This window comes from Marmota monax, unplaced genomic scaffold (genome assembly GCF_021218885.2).
Source record: "Marmota monax isolate L192 unplaced genomic scaffold, Marmota_monax_Labrador192_F-V1.1 WCK01_AAM20220418_F8-fsc00602, whole genome shotgun sequence".
Lineage (NCBI taxonomy): Eukaryota > Metazoa > Chordata > Mammalia > Rodentia > Sciuridae > Marmota > Marmota monax.
The window spans coordinates 39,996-55,282 of NW_026692905.1; positions in this window are offsets into that span (position 1 = coordinate 39,996).

Below are 15,287 nucleotides of genomic sequence, written 5' to 3' on the forward strand. Positions count from 1 at the left end.
GCTGTCACAATAGCTGCCATGATTCCAAAATCCCTATGGCTCCTGAGCACCTCAATAATAGGGAAGGAGTCCGGATCCGCAGTAACCGGAATCGGGACGAAAGTAGGGACCTTCATAACAACTGCCGTGCTCCAGGATCCATTCCAACACTCAGACAAGACACATGTACAAAATTGAACAGTCAGTCATATCCGATTCTGTAGTATTGGTATCATTGATCAAAAGGAACAGAAACGGAGAATGAAGACAGACTGCTGCAGGGGGCAGTGTAGCATTGGACACCTGAGAATTGTATGAAATGTTTTTAAGCCTCCTACCATTAACAGTGTCCTGTACAGAGCCAGACACATTAAACAGCCAACTCTGGACTCCTCTCAATTGAGCCAGAGCAGAGACATCAGCTGTGGCCCCCTTTTCATTGGAAATCAACCATTGAAACCAAGACCAGCATGTTCCTGTAGTGGAATTAGCCTTGGAAGAGTTATACAAATACCTTTTAAGAGAAGGGGAAAGAGAGAAACCCACAGCAACTTGGCGCTTCTCCCAAGAATGATCTTGACAAGGCGTGAATGTCGGGGGAAAGAATAGTACGGGGTACAATAAGGAGAGGCCTTAAAATAAGTGGCATTACTAACGTTAAAAAGAGCCACCGGGAGTGACACCTGGGAAGTTATAGCCAAAGTGGTGATATTCATTTCGGTCGAATTTGTAGTCTCTCCTGAGCCCTCCTTCATCCCCGCACTCACTTGGCTAAGCGCCGCAAACAAGATTCCCAATGAGACCCTACTGTTCTGTAAGGGGTCCTCCCAATTGGTCAAATTGTTGCGCTGTAAGCGAATACAACGGGTTATCAAGAAACTGAAGCAGAAAGTTCCCGTGAGATTAACACGAGAAAGGTTGAAAACCCGTTCCCCGTCTCCTCTAGGGGAGACACAAGGGGCAGACATCTCACATGAAGTAGAAAAAAGAGTGGGGGGAGGACACTAGAATTTTTATGGACCAGCATCGGCATCGGCCATGTCCGAGCTACCGCCCACCACTGCATTGGTAACATCTGGACCATCATCGTCTGTGATAGGGCCAGGATACTCAGCAGAATGAAGGGTCTCATCATTGGACTCTTGTAGGGTCCCCCGTTGTTGGTCAGTTGTCTTCGAGACTTTTCTCGTTAGCCGTTCAGGGATCCACACCAGCTCCGTTCGGTCCTGTGGGAAAACACAAACAGAACCTCGTGCCCATGCCAGCACGGGATCAGGCCCATACCATTGTCCGGAAAGGACATCTTTCCACTTAACATACCCAAAATTCGGGGCAGAGGGCGAACAATGCCTATCTGCAGCAGAGCGCCCTTGGATGTCCAGATTTAAAAAATTGATAGTAAATAGAGCCAGGGAGAGGCGCTCTTTCGGGGAGTGGCCTAAGCCAATTCCCCCTTTTTGTTTTAGTAACATCTCTTTTAGAGTCTTATGAGCGTGCTCTACAATGCCCTGGCCTTGTGGATTGTAAGGTAAACCATGGACAAGTTGGATACCCATCTTGCTGCAAAAGGAAGAAAATTGTCGCCCAGTATATGCTGGACCATTGTCCGTCTTAATGGACTGTGGTAATCCCCAGGCTGCCCAAGCTTCCAAGCAGTGTGTGATAACATTTCCAGCTTTTTCCCCAGACAAAGCGGAAGCATAGATAATGCCAGAACAAGTATCTACAGATACATGGACATATTTAAGTTTACCAAAGTCAGGAACATGAGTAACATCCATTTGCCATATAGTTAAAGGCCGTAAACCACGAGGATTTACGCCTATAGAGGGAGGATGATGTAAAATCACACAATTAGGACAATCCAACACAATCTGTCGAGCATCAGCACGGGAGATGGTAAAGCGTTTCTGAAGTGCTCGTGCATTAATATGAAACTTACTATGAAAGTCTGCAGCTTGATCTAAGGAGGAAATAGGGAACACCCAAGAAGGACGAGTAGCAAGATCTGCCTGGGCATTGCCCGCAGAAAGAGCACCCGGTAAACCTGTGTGGGCTCGAATATGCAAGGGGTAAAAACAGGCGGAACGATTCCAAATCAATGTTTGAAGATGGAGAAAAAGGGAAGACATTACTCCTGATGTGTGTATGGGACCCACTGCTTCCAACACCTTTAAAGCTTGAACTACATAGACAGAATCCGAGATCAAATTAAAAGGAAATGGACATTGTTCAAAAACTTTTATGACAATTTGCAGCTCCACCCATTGTGGATTACCAGGAGCAAACTCATGTTGGATAGGAGGTTGATCATTTATCACATAAGCTCCAATACCAGTCTTAGATCCATCTGTAAAGATATTTGCAGCTCCTGGAATAGGCGTGGAAGAAGTGATTTTAGGGAAAATGACAGGATTTTCCTTAATAAATGTAATAAGAGGATGTGATGGATAGTGATTATCTATCTCTCCTGGAAAAGAGCATCGTAATATAGCCCAATTATCCAAGTTAGCACATAAGACCAGAATTTGTTGACATGTATAAGGAACAATCACAGATGTTGGAGAGAAACCAAAAAATTGTACACTTTGTTGTATCCCTAACATAGCTAAGGAAGCAACTGCATCAGGATAATACTCAAGGGATTTTCCAGGGGACATACGTGGATGTATCCACAGTAAAGGACCATCCTGCCATAAAACTCCAGTAGGTTGTCGCACAGTGGCGAGCACACATAGTTGGAGAGGTTTATCCTCTTGAAACCTACAAAGACTAGCATGTTGTATAGCCTCTTCCACTTTAACCAAAACTGACCTGGCTTCCTCAGTAAGATGTCAAGGGGAAGTAAGATCTGAATCACCTTTAAGAATTTCATACAAAGGTTTTAATTCAACATTGGGAATATGTAGGTAGCTTCTAATCCAATTTATATCACCCAATAATTTTTGAAAATCATTTAGCGTCTGTAATTTATCAGTCCTCAGAGTTATCTTTTGGGGTGTGATAGTTTTACAAGAGATAGTAGCACCAAGATAATTAATGGAGTCCCCTATCTGTACCTTATCAGGTGAAATAAGCAAGCCTTTTAACTGTAGCAAATGTACTAAGTCAGTATAAGCAGCCTCCAACATACATTGGGTCTTTGCTGCTAACAAAATATCATCCATATAATGTACACACCTTAATGATGGATATTTTTGTCTGAGTGGAGCAATAGTCGCACCGACAAACATTTGACACATAGTAGGACTATTTGACATGCCCTGCGGCAGAACCACCCACTCAAACCTCTGATCAGGCTCCTCGTGATTACACAAAGGCAAGGTGAAAGCAAAACGTTATGAATCTAGAGGATGCAATGGGATGGAAAAGAAACAATCCTTAATATCTATACATATCACTGGCCAATTTTTAGGGATAGTAGAAAGCAAAGGCAACCCTCTCTGAATAGATCCCATGAGTTGCATTTGAGCATTAATAGCCCGTAAATCGTGCAGCAACCGCCATTTTCCAGTCTTTTTTGTAATGACAAATATGGGTGTATTCCAAGGAGAAGTGGATGGCCATATATGTCCTAACTTTAACTGTTCTTGAATTAAAACATGTGCTGCAGTCAGTTTCTCAGAGGAGAGTGGCCACTGAGGCACCCATACTGGCTCCCCTGATTTCCAGGTAATGGGCACCTGATCCTCAGCGGCCCCTAAGAAAAACCCAACCCATGTCTGTTAAGGTTTGGTATTGATTGTATGGGACGTCTACGTCCCTGTAAATTTTTACCTAATCCAAGACCTGGTCTATATCCCATGTCTTGCATTATCTTTTGGGCAACTGTTGAGTATTCATTACTAAGTTGAAACCCCATGTCCTTCATAAGATCACGTCCCCATAGGGAGATTGGAAGATCAAGTACATATGGTTGAAAAATGCCAGAATGTCCTTCAGAATCTTTCCATGATAGATGTCTACAGCTGACTTGTGGAGCTTGAGCATATCCTAAACCCCTCAGCGATTGATTTGAGAGTTGCACCGGCCACCCCTTTGACCAGTCCTTCATTGCTATTATGCTACGATCTGCTCCAGTATCCAGTAATCCTAAAATTGATTTGCCTTCTATAGTTAATTTCAATGTGGGACGGTCATCCATTTCTAAGGACAAAAATACACAACTTCCCTCCGTAGTTCCAATCTTATCGTTTAATCTCAAATGGGAGCCAGCAGGAAAACGGGTATGTAGACTGGGTAAAATTAACAATTGAGCAATCCGGTCTCCTGGGGAGATGGACACAATACCTTTTGGAGCTTCTACCATAACCTTTACTGTTCCTATTTTATCCGGATTAATAATTCCAGGGAAGATGTAAAGGCCTTGTAAAGTGGAAGAAGCACGCCCCACTAACAACCCTACAGTACCAGGTGGCAAAGGTCCTTTAAAGTCAGTTTCCACCAATTAGACTCCCATTTTAGGTGTTAATACGAGTCTGGAGGCGGAACAGAGGTCCAGTCCCGCGGCACCTGTAGTGGTTCTCCGCGGTCTTTGGGATGTCGTAGAGATGGCCATGTTTCGCTCTCCATGGTCCCATTCTCCATTGCCCCATATATTTGTAGGCCCTGAGGTCGAGGGCCCTTCTGGCCGTTTTTTGGCACCTGTTTATCTGATATTAGCTGTCCATGGATATCCTTGACTGATCTGCGTTCATTAGCCCAATGTTTACCCTTTTTGCAACGAGGACATAGTCCCGGCTGTCGAACAATTGAGGATGACCCTTTTTTGTCCTGTAACTGACATGTTCGGGGACAATCACGCTTAAAATGTCCCTCCTGGCCACATCTAAAGCACTTTCCTGTATGAGGTGGTGGTTTTCGGGTTAGCTGGAGAACGGCAGCAGCCAACCCTGTATTAGTAAGGGGCCCACCTATTTCCCTACAGACTTTCATCCATGCCTCTATTCCTTTATTTTTATATGGGGTTATAGCTGCTTTGCATTCCTTAGTACATTGTTCAAAAACAAGTTGTTTGATCAAGGGCATAGCTCTATCAGGGTCCCCAAATATCTTCCCTGCTGCATCCACCATCCAAGCCACAAAGTCAGAAAAAGGCTCTGTGGGGCCTTGGATGATCTTAGTTAGATTACCAGATACTTCCCCTCTGTTAGGCAAGGACTTCCAGGCTCAGATGCAGATGTTGTTGATTTGCGCATATACTTCCGGTGGGTACCCTGTTTGTTGATTGGCAAATCTGCCCTGTCCCAAAAGCATGTCCTTATCCCAGGCAGGGCGTCCCGCCGCATGGTTTTGGGCCGCCTGCTCTACTGCCCCCTCTAACATAAATGCTCTCCAATCCAGATACTTTCCTGGAGAAACACAGGCGCGCACTAGGCTCGCCCAATCAGATGGAGTCATACAAAAGCGAGAAAGGCCCTCCACCTGGGTAAGTGTAAATGCAGCATACACACCATAGGTTCGGACTGATTCAGCCAATGTCTTGACAATTTTAAAGTCAAGGGGTTCATGATATCGCCACCGATTGGCATCTTGAAACACAGGGAATGCTAGACCCATGTCCGAATGAACCTTTCTCCATGTTTGTGCATGAAACGTCCTATTGAGTCCTGGGTTAGGATAGGGTGGAGGGTCAGGAGGAACCTCCAAAGCATCCTCCCCCTCTTCCTCATACCCACATCTGTCTCTGGGTACTTATGTTCTGTGTAGACAGCCTTACGGGGATCACTTCGCCCTTTAGTTTCACCTTTTCCCCTTTTCTCTCTAGCTTGCCGTGATAGCAATTCCAATACTTCCTCATTGTCTGAACTACTGTCTTCCTCAACGGCTTTCAATTCAGTCAAATCTGGATAAAGTCTAGTCTTTGGCTGGCTTGAACGTTTATTATCTCTATCACTTCCCCCACTCTTAATACTTTCAGCTCCCTCGGACCTCTCCTCATGCAATTGTTCAAGAACCTCCTGTCCTTTGGTTAGGGCATCCTGACATCTACTGTCAGATAAACAACCCCTCACTAACTTCCATAAGGGGATCACCCCACCTTCGAGGGTCCTTTGTTCGTATGCAAAATCTAAATCCCTGCCTAGTTTTTCCCAGCTGGGGGTCGCTGCCCGAGTAAGCAAACCACGGGGCCGCTAGATCTACCTGTTTTAAAAACATCTGCAAAGTACTCTGTTTAACTTTTAAACCTTTAGATCGTAGCAGTCCATCCAGGGCTAACAGAATAGGGCTAGAAGCAGAGGCGCCCATGGCGTTAATGCAGAAAGCGAAAGCAAAGAAATAAAGCGAAAGTCCAAAAAATCCCCGCTCTCTCTTTTTACAGAGGAGCGACCCGCTAATTTTTCCGTGGATTCCCACTTACCTGGGAACTTACCGGTGCACCACCCTGACCGCTGAAAGTTCTGGATCCTGGGATTGAGAGGTATTCGGTTCCCCGTACGGGCCACGAATTGTCGCGACCCCCTCGCCAGCAAGGAAGACACGACACAGGATTCTTCTTTCAGCGGTTTATTCAGGCCTTAACTCTAGTTTTCTCTCAAGAGCGTTCTTTTTCCACGCACCCACACACAGCCTAATAAAGCTTACTCAAGTCCAATCCAAAGCTGCCACGCGGGGTTTTCTCATAGGGTGTTGAGGGACAGTGCGCCAACTTTTCCTAATAAGGAGTTGTTTACCAAGATCTACAACGGAGACCGGCGCCAACTTCTAATGGCGGCAACGGTCTACAAACACGGCTCACCACATGTCAGGAAATAGTATTCTTCTTTTGATTTCCCCCTCTACCCCAATTATTTAAACACTCAAAAAACATTTATATCACAGTTTTCCCCAAAATGTAGTGGATATATTTTGCCCCGGGCCTACTTTGATTTAAAACAAAGAAATTAGTAGAATTGATCAAAAATTCTTCCAAAGTTGAGGTAAAAACTAGTTCAAACTAGAAATATGCCGCAGTCTGGCTTCGGGGGGGGGGGGGGGTGACGAGGAACTTGTGTAGATTGATACAGCAGGACTTGGAGCCGTTTATTGTAGGATAGGATTGGTATATATACATTCCACACAGCTTATCTTAATTAACATAAAATAGATACAGCAGTCAACCAATAAGAAATCTCCACACTTAATGGCTCGCTGGTGCCACCTCACAAACCACTCCCCCTGGCAAAATACCAGGTGCCATCCAGACTTGTTTACAGACTCTAACATTTGCCAGGTGCCATCCTGACTTGTTTACAAACCCTAACAGAAATAGAAGAAAATTCCCATAAGTTGAGAAAATTGATCCAATAGAAAACTATAATCAACATCACTTTCTGAAGCACAGCAAACTTTCCTTACCAACTCAGATAACAGAGCTGAGGACCTCTCACTAGCTCTATCTACCTGTAAACTGCAGTACACCTCCAAAAGGAACAGACTAACTGCTCCCATTTCATCATTCCCTTAGGAAAAACAGAGAGCTTAGGTAGAAAAATTTAGAAGGGGGGCACCACAAGCTCAATATACAAAACCTAACAACTTCTCTAACAGTATAAATAAATATTAGATAAGAATTAAAATTGCATGGAATCTCTGTGTACATATTGTGCATATCTTTCATTGAATTTAATCCTAGATTTTGTAACTTTTTATAGTTCTACTATCATATTTTTGTAACACATTTAACATATTTTATTTTTACAAATATGCACAAATCTTCAAAGTGCAGCTCACTAAATTATCAAAACTAGATACCTGGGTAACACAATGATTTAGATTAAATGCAACAGAAGATATGTGAAAACACAACCCCATATCAAACTGAAAGACTAAATAGTTCTACAGATAAAATAAAATTCTACAGATAAAATAAAATTTGTATTTAAAAGGCTTAAAAGATTATATTATGCATTAGGTTGTATATAATTTGATAATATGATTCTAAAATTTGTAAAAATAAATGTAAAGAGCTAAAAATAAAAAAAGAGACTTCTGAAAAAGAATAAAAGAACTTACTTTTCCATACATCAAGAATTACCTTAAAGCTAGAATCATAACAGTGTGGCACTGGTGCAATGAAGAGACAAAGACCAATGAAACAGAATCGAGGGATCGGAAGAGGCCCTGCAAACACAGTTGCTCCAAGCCCCAGGGAGCAATGAGGAAAAGACAGTAACTTGCATAAGTGTTATGGGAAAATAGGATAAACATGTGTGAAAATAAAACAAAATCAGACCCCTACATTACACTATTCACAAAAAATAAATTAGTGTCCAGGGAGATCACGAACTAATATAAAAAGGAAAAGAGTAGAGCTTATTAAAGTGTGCATCTCACACTATCAGTGCTAAAGTCATTTTCTTTAAAATACCTAAACTTTCTAGGATCCATGCCTGGTCCTAGTGCACAGGACTGGTACACAGCTAGGTAACCTTCGACTCTCCACTTGAGTTTGACACCCACCAGGGAGCCTAAATTATCTTGCATGCCTCCCTAAGGCCACATTCCTATTAACATCTCTACACATTTACTAAATCTCTATACTTGTATCTCATGGACCAGCAAAAAACACTTCACAAATTCACCCAGCTCCTCATATCTCAATGTAACACAGTGAGAAAAGATTCTTAGACTGGTGACAGTAATATAGAAAAATATCAAGATAGAATGTGCTATCTGAGACTGAGTTCAAAAAGTACTAATCAAAAGGGAAAACACTAGTCAGTCCTAATATATTAAAATTAAGAATTACCTAACAAAAGATACCATTAAAAGAGTCTGTGTAATACATAGAATAAAGGACTGTTTTCTGTTTCCAGACTGACAATGTGAAATCCAAATTAACAAATTGAAGTATGTATATAAATAATTTTATATCACCCCCTAAAAATTATAAAGCAAAAGATAAATGGCCAATAGAAAGAAACACTTGCAGTCTATTATAGACAAACAACTAATATGCTTAATATATAGGAAGCTCTTGATTAAAAAGATCCAGGGAGAAGTGCTGGCGAGTGATATTGACCAAATTATATTGTATTAGTGTGCATGTATGAGCATGTAACAACAAATCCCCTCGTTATGTATAATTTTATTCAATGTTCTATAGTTTTCATTGTAGAGGTCTTTCCCTTTCTTGTTTAGTTTTATATTCCTAGGTATTTCATGTTTTTTGGAGGATATTTTGAATAAAATTGTTTTCCTGATTACTTTCTCAGCAGATCATTGTTGATATATAAGAAGTCTATTGATTTTTTATCTTGATTTTTGTAACCTGTCACTTTGCTAAATTTGTATTTTAGCTCTAGCAGTCTTTCAGTGGAGGATTATGGATCTTCTATGAATAGGGTCATATCATGGAAAGCCCCATGGTGCCATCAACCCAAGCCAGTCCCGTGCTATTCCCACTTGCCTAGTTCTGATGCAAGCACCAGCAAGCCTATCCCATAGTGCCACAACTCTCCCATAGTGCCACAACTCTCCCATAGTGCCACAACTCTCCCATAGTGCCACAACTACAATTCCAAACCCCTACCCCATAAAAGCTGAACACCCAAACATCTCAGGGCCTCTCTTCTCTCTATAGAGAGATGGCCTTTATTTGGCAGCTTTGACAAATAAACCCTCATGTGGATCTCTGTCTGGTCTCCATTCTTTATTTCTTGTCAGCCCATCTCTTGCTTTCTCACTTTCCTTTCACTTTTCATGTTTGATTTTCTTCTGGTCACTGAAGCACACTCTATGTCATGGAGCATGTGTTTACTGGGCCTGTATTTCAGGCCAAACTTGAATTTTCCAGGAATCAGCTTTCTCAGCTGCTGGCCCCAAACTGAAGCTACAAAATGGTTTCTTCCTTTGTCCTCTGCTCGCCACCTGGAGAGATGGCAGCGGCTTTCCCTACACTCAGATAACATGAAGCATGACCTTCAGGTTTGTTGAGCAATATTCTTGGTCTATAAATTCTCCATACCCAGACATATCTCAGACCTCCAAAAATTCAGGTTCCTTTAATATCCTTATCCCTCCCCTCTGCTCACAGAGGGACAATTCTGGCTGGAGTGTCTGGCCTGGCTGTGACAGCAGCTATACTCTTAGGGATCTCTTCCTTATTTTATTATACCCAACCAATGTTCAGTTTTAGGTTCCAGTAAAGTCCCCCTCCATTTTTGTGTTCACCAACCTGGTGAAGAAGCTGACTGTCTGCTTTTTTAGTTTCATGCCACAGAGTAGCTACAAATGTGACCTCCTCTATTCTGCCATCTTGGATCTCTGCTTCCAGTAATTCTTAAATTTGATCTCTTAATGTTGTCTCAGAGTTCTTGTTCATTCAGGTCATGATTTCTGTTTTGTTTTGTTTTTTAAATACTGTCTAAATATTTAAGGCTGGCCATTTTTTCTTCCAGCTTTGAAATTCTGTCTTCAGCATGGTCTATTCAACTGAAAAAAGATGGTAAAAAATACAGTAATTAAGAGAAAAGAAGATGTGATAGAAAAGTAGAAAAGAATTTACAATTCCAAAAAGTAAATAGAGAGAAGGCAGAAGAGACTTAGCCTGTGATAGTTATCAGAAGAAGAAAAATAGGGGAAACAAACTAAAGGGAGAGAGAAAACAAGAGAATTTGGCTGTTAACCGGTGGGAAAAAAAAGCCAGAAAAACAAATGAAAATAATACCAAAGTATACAAATCAAAAACCCCAAACCTCAAAAGATACGGCAAGAAAAAAATAACTACATGTTTAAAATTATACAAATGAGAAAAAAAATAAACAAATATGTACATGTATATGTATCCAGAAAAGAATCAGCACAGCAAAAACACCAATAAGAAAATGAAAATGATTCTTAATGAAAAATGAAGACATTGTCTCCTCTGAGGTGGTCAAATTTGTTAATGAGAATAGATGTTCACTGCCTATGCTCAACTGTCTTTCTGTTTCTTCTTAGAAGAGAGAGAAAGAGAGAAAAAGAGAACATGTAAGGGATGGAAGCTAACACCTTCCTCATTTTGTATTCTTCTATGAGTTTCCAGTCGAGGTTACCTAAGACTGATGTTGATTGAAATAGCCCTGAGCTTCTCTACTCACTAGTATAAGGTTTAATGAAGTAGAAAACACTGTTAAAAGTTTTTTTACTGCAGAAACCATAGCTATATTCTTCAAGGGTGGTGCTGAATTTTATGGGAAGGGGAGTTCTGGAAGCTAAGACTTAAGTCTAAATCAGGCCTCAGGCCTAATGGGTTTCCTTGGATGGTATCTGTTCTGGAGAGACTAGATCAACACAATTATAGGTATTGACAGTTGCCAATCTCTGTCAGTATCCTGGATCTCAGAACACCCAAGAATTCTACTTGTGGGAGGCAATCTGCAAAATAATATCTCTCCTTGAACATAGCCTTCCAAATCTTAGTCTCTGAGTATATTCATACCTGCCTGTTTAGATTCTCCACCCACTTCAGGCAGTCACATGAGCTGCCAGACCCAAAGGAAAAGTGACTTGGGCTCCCTTTTGTTTTTCTGATATATACCCCTGGGTACAATCTTCTCTGTGCCTGCTTCACTCACATTCTGCTAGGTACACACTAGGCTGCATGGTAGGTGCTTGCTGAGACAGTATGGCATTGTTTGCTCTGAATGTCCACCTCAACTGCTGGAGCTATAGTGTGGCTAGCTCAAGATGGCTCTGCCTCAGCTCTCCACAATCACTTGAGAAACACAGGGCACTTTTCAGGCACCAGTTTAAAGTACATCCACCAAATCAGGCTACATTTTTGGTTTCAGATTTCTCTGCACCAAATCAGTTCATTGTATTTCTCTCCATTATCCCTTTCCTTGGTGGTAAACAAGTATCTCTGCCATGACCAGTTGGCTCCCCTCTTTCTTCTTTGTTCAATGTACCCAAATTTATGATGCTCTAAGACATTATATCTTATATTGATTTTTATCCCTCTTTCACTATCTTGCTGAGAATGCAGTACTTATACTGCTTGAATTCAAAGCCATGGAACAAGTAGGAGAGCAAACTTCCTCTAATCCTGTACTTCTTTTTAGCCTCAGAATTTAAAATCTGCAAGGCACATTGACACATAAAGATACCCTTCCCCAAGAGAAAATAAAAACTACAGAAATTGCAATTATCATTAATTAATGTCAGAGTTATGTCTAGAATTCAGGTGGGAGAAACCTAGTCCAGTTGATCTATTTACTAAGCCAAGAGTGCACCAGCAATAGCTCAGAATCAACTAATAGATATTTGCCATCCTACCTAGGAAACCAGCACTACCTGTCCTTCTCAGTTCCAGTGTCCTGCTCCTATCACTAAGGACTGCACAGTTGTGATGACTCCATCTTTTCCTTGGAGACATAAGATTTGGTATGTCCTGCTTAGCAAGAAAGTTTGTCTCAATACAAAAGGAAATTGGTAGGACCCAAGCTCCAGATTCCAAGGAGAATTCCTGTCGCGACCCCTTGCCCGCAAGGAAGACGCAACTCGAGAATCTTCTTTCAACAGTTTATTCAGGTCCCTGGATATTTCTTCTTCTTCCTCTCGGGTGCCCCTCCCAGCCTTAATAAAGCATCCCAAGCCCCAATGCAAAGCTGCCGCGTGGAACTTTCTCACAGGGTGGTGAAAAATCATGTGCCAACTTTCCCAGATAAGAAATTGTTTGTCACAGACCACAGCGGAGCCAGCGCCATCTTGTAATGGCGACCATAATCTGCAGAAACGGCAGAAGCGGCTCACCACAGTTCCCCCTTTTCTGTTTTATTAAAACAATACAGGCGAGAGTAGAGGTCCTATCCCACTGTGCAGAAGTGGCTGCATAGTATGGCTCAGTCCCAAGGAGGGCCCTTCCCCAGATCTGAGGCCATATCAGCTGACGCCTTTTTTCGTGGGACGGGGCGTGGACGCGTCTAACCCACATGCAATAGGACATGCTCTCCTTGAGGTCCTCGTCAAGGATCACTCAAGTGCAGTGCCTTGCCTCGCATCCTGTATCGTGACGATGGTGGACGAAGGGGGATAGCTGAGGCTGAACTGCGACTGTTTATAACGACAAACAAGTTGACAGCACCCTGAAAGAAAGGCACGAACTTCAAGGCGATAGAAAAGCACTAGTGTGGAAACCCATCTGCGTGCAATGGCAGTAATACCGGCAGAGTGCAAGGGCTTTCCAACACTAAGAGAATAACAAGGAAAGTCATGTTGATCCCAGTGCAATGTTATAATAACTTGGGGTGTAACGACCATGACAAAGGTTTATTGCGTAAGATGCGCAAGCCAGACTTGAGGTGAGTTGCCATTTTCTAAAGCTGCAAGAGCTTGTATGATCATAGCCTTTTCTTGTGCATGGCGAGTTTTAAGGCGACAGAGAAGCCACAAACAAAGCACAACACTGAAGCAACACATTGCACCAAAAATGCCTACTCCCACCCACTCTTTGAAGAAGGAAAAAGCAGAAGATATCCAATCGGTGAATTGACCCAAAGTCACTGGTTCAACACGGGTACTGTTCAAAACAGCAATCTGAGTTAGTTGAGACTGGATCAAGTTTTCTGCTTCCATGGACCAGGTTCCGGATAGATACTCTCCGATGATGCGGGAGGCATTTCTGGAATCATTAAATCTGACAGAGGTTATGCATAAATGTGCACGTTGGTCAACACAACCCAAAAGCACCAAGTCTGCCAATTCTTCTACCTGAGCTTGGAGTAAATCTATTCTTTGGTTGGCAGCTAAAATCCCTGACAAAATATGTTGATTAATTGAATTTTGGGACTCAAGTATGGTAGAAGTTTGTTGAACAACTTGATTAATGGTGGCAGCAGTTTGTACTTGACTGGCCATGGCCACTCCAGCCGTAACCGCTGCAGCAGCAGACACTGCCACAGCTGTCACTATAGCTGCCATAATTCCAAAATCCCTGCGGACTCTAAGTAGCTCAACAATGGGGAATTTATCTGGGTCCGCAGTGACTGGGATTGGGACAAAGGTTGGAATTTTCATAACCACTGCTACAGTCCAAGAACCATTCCAACACTCAGATAAGAGACAGGTAACACTAGAACAATCCAGCATCCCTGACGAGGTGTCATTAGTCAAAAGGAGCAAGAATGGGGATTGGACGCAGACCATCGCAGGGGGCAATGTGGCATTATATAGCAAAGAGTTGAACGAAACAGATGTAAGTCTATTACCCCGTTCACTCTCGCGAACAGTACCAGAAACATTAGCCAGCCAGCTTCTGACTCCCAGCAATTGAGCCAATGCAGAAATATCAGCTGAAGCCCCCTTCTCATTGGAAATCAGCCATTGAAACCAGGACCAACCTACTCCTGTAGAGGAGTTGGCACTATGGTTAAAGTTATAAACATACCTCTTAAGAGAGGGGGAAAAAGAGAAACCCTTAGCAACTTGAAGTCTCTCCCAAGAATGATCCTGACAAGGCGTAAATGTTGGGGGGAAACCAAGATTAGGGGTACAGTAAGGAGAGGCCTTGAAATGAGTGGCATTGTAAGTACTATTAGAAGAAGGAGGCACTGGGATTAGTACCTTGGAGATCATAGCCAAGGTAGTTATGTTAAAAGCAGAGCTATTTACAGGGGTCCCTGAACCTGATTGCTTCCCTGAAACTACTTGGCTCAGTACGGCATTAATAATACTCCCTGAGACCTGATTGGACCGCAATGGGTCCTCCCAATTAGTCAAATTTTTGGTCTTAAGGCTGATGCAATTAGCGTTTCCAAGGCTGAAACAAAAAACTCCTGTGAGATTAACCTGAGATTGATTAAAAATGCTCTCCACGTCCCCTCTAGGAGAGGCACAGGGAGCAGACATCTCACATGAGGTAGAGAAAAGAGTGGGGAGGACACTAGAACTACCATGAACCAGCATCGGCATTGGCCAAGCCCGTGCCACTGCCCACCACTGCATTGGTGTCGTCTGTGCCATCGGCACCAGCACCAGAACCAGAGCACGTAGCAGAGTGAAGATCCTCATCACAGGGTTGCTGTGGTATCTCTTGTTGTTGGTCGGTTGATGTCAAGACTCTTCTTGTCAGACGTTCAGGGACCCACAACGGCTCCGTGCGATCCTGGGGAAAAACACATACAGATCCTCGTGCCCATGTCAGCACGGGGTCGGGGCCGTTCCATTGGCCCGTAAGAACATCCTTCCACTTAACATAGCCAATCACAGAGGGCTGAGGGGACACATGTCTATCGGCCACAGAGTGACCATGAATATCCAAATTTAAAAAATTAATGGTAAAGAGAGCTAAGGACAGGCGTTCTTTAGGAGTGCGTTCAGCTCCTATTCCCGCTTTTTGTTTTTGT